Genomic DNA, 2729 nt, shown 5'->3' on the forward strand with positions numbered 1-2729 from the left:
ACTCCCCTTCATTAACTTTCTCTCCGTCTCCCTTCCTTTCTCACTCCCTTTCATTATCTCTCTCTCCGTCTCCCTTCCTTTCTCCGTCCCCTTCTCATTTTTTTTTCATTTTCCATCTTTCTCAATTCTTATCTCTCCTTTATTTCCTCTCTTTTACCTGAGTATCCCATTCTTTGTCATATATTTTTACTCGATGTCTTTTGATGCGTGTCCTCTTCTCTCTCTCTCTCTCTGACTGGTCTCTTGTCCCTCTCCATCTTTATCTCTCCCATCCTTCTCAAACTCCGCTTTCCACCCATCTCATTTCTCAATTATATATACATTTTCCATCCAAAGCATTATCCATCTCATAAATTTTCCATCCATTGTCCTCCGTTTCCCCTTGCATACATTTTCCATCTATGGCTAGCCCTTCTTTCATATCCATACATTTCTCATTCATCCCATCCTTTTTTATAAATATTAAAATCCAGAATAATTTGTCTTATCCTGTTTCATGGATTTTACCTTTTTGGTCGTGTTTTTTAATTCATTCTTCCACGTCAGTTTTTCATTACTTTTGTCCTTTTTCTTGTATTTTTCATACCACGTTGAGTACACCGCTTCCCGTCCGATCAGCGAAGTTAAGCAACGTTGGGTCTGGTTAGTACTTGGATGGGTGACCGCCTGGGAACACCAGATGCTGTTGGCATCCCTACGTGTCATGTGGGGTTGGTGGAGGATTAGTGCCCCTCCCTGTAAAACAATTAACTCTAAGCCCTTGGCCACCCCGTGTGGGATACATGGCGTCTGGCAATGAATGAATGTCTCATACATAATTTATCTATAACTTTTCTCTCCAGTTTTCTCTAATACATTATTATTTGTCCGTATTAATTCGTCTCCATTCTCTTTAGAAGGTGTTTCACGTCAACATTGCGTTTCGTTATATAGTTTTTCCATTCTTTCTTTGCTCATTCCATCATCATCTATACGTTTTTCCATCCAATCCATCCATCCTCAGCCATGTTTTGTCCTCACCTCCCTTGCCCATCCTTTATCATACATCCAACCTATATCGTTTTTGTTTTTCCTTTCCATCGTTCCATAACATTTTCCCTCGTTCTCATCCTTTCTCAGATCTTTTTCATCGTACTATTTTTCCTCATACATTTTGGTGATTATTTAGTCATTCATTCTTTTCCATTTTTCATTCATAACTCACCTTTCCTTTTCTTTTTTATATTTTCCTTTCATCTGTAATATTTTTCCTCTATTCTCTCATACACTCTTCATCTATCCCATAATCCCATCCATTCTCATACATTTTTCATCCTATATCTCTCTTCTCTCCCCCCTTTCATTGCTTCCCTCTCACCAAGCCTCTCCCCTTCTCTCTCTCTCAAGTCTCCTGGTTCCAATTTTTTTTTTTCCTTCACCTCTCCGACTATTTTTTTTTTTTTTTCCTCAGAAGCTCTCTGGTGATTCTCCTTCCCTCGACCTTCCAAAGATTTTTTTTCTCTTGTTTTTTTTACCCATACGTCTTCAGCCGTTTCCCCCCTCCTTCCTCACCTCTAACTGTTCTTGTTGTTTTCTAGGGTAAGACTTGAACTTAGAAGTAAACTGATTCCTGTCTCAATGACCCTATGTGCAGTCGAATGGTACAGTAAGCTAAAAATCTCTCTCTCTCTTTTTCTTTTTCATCTTTCCTCCCTTTTCCTCTTACTCATTCCTATCCCATTGTCCTATATCCTCCAATTCACCCTCTCCCCCTTTCTCTCACCTCCCTCTCCTCCTCTCTTCTCCTTCACTTTTACCAAATCACCTGATATCCCCCTCATCCTTAATCCTCCCCCTCTCTCCCAAGACCCAAAATAATAAATACATAAATAAGTAAGGAATAAATCAAATAAATATAAGAAAGGCCTAACGTGAGAGTTACCCTGTAATTTATTTGTATGTATCAAAAGGAAAATGGATACCGGAAAGGGGGAACTATTTTTCCTTTTTCCAGTTTTTTTTTTTTTTTTTTCCTTCTAAGACTCTGGCACACGTAAACTTTTTTTTGTTAGTGTTTTTTGTGTCATTGATTTTTCTCTCTCTCTCTCTCTCTCTCTCCAAGGTTCTGGCACACGTTGATCTTTTTTTCTTTGGTTTTTGTCATTGATTTTCTCTCATTGTCACTTCACGAATTTCTTTCATGTTTAGTTATTTCATAGCAATAATTATAATGTTAATAGCGTCATACTAATAGTCCACTTTATATCATGCTCACTTTCCTCACTATCAACTTCCTCATCTATTCAGTCAAATCACACTAACAATTCCCTCATATTCAGTCTCATCACGCTAACAATTTCCCCACAGTCACTTCACACTATTATTGCTTTTCGTGTTTTAGTCACTTCACACTAAAAATTCCCTCATATTCAGTCACCTAGCTCATACTAACGATGCCTTAATTCTCTTCACACAATCAGTTCCTCCCATACTTAGTCACTTCGCTTAGCATCTCTGTTATATTGATTCACCTCACACTATTGCCCCCCACTTTTTTTTTTTTTTCATATCTTCCCTCTTCCCCACCCACCTCTCCATCCTTAATTCTTTTGCCTGAATTACTACTATATGAAGTTGTACATCATGCACTTAGGAAAGTCCTACCGTAAAAATTTATATACTGTATAATATATACGTTAATACTGAGGACCCTGAAAGATCTTAAGTAGGCTATACAATCTATCATAGTT

General features: G+C 37.9%; 1 pseudogene; it reads left to right on the top strand.

Moving 5' to 3' along the window:
* Window positions 1-572: 572 nt before the first annotated feature.
* LOC145413578 (5S ribosomal RNA) lies at window positions 573-691 on the top strand (annotated as a pseudogene).
* The last annotated feature ends 2038 nt before the right edge of the window (window positions 692-2729 follow it).

Source organism: Coenobita brevimanus, chromosome 96, assembly GCF_032717465.1.
Source record: "Coenobita brevimanus isolate Jiangsu-jjx chromosome 96, ASM3271746v2, whole genome shotgun sequence".
NCBI lineage: Eukaryota > Metazoa > Arthropoda > Malacostraca > Decapoda > Coenobitidae > Coenobita > Coenobita brevimanus.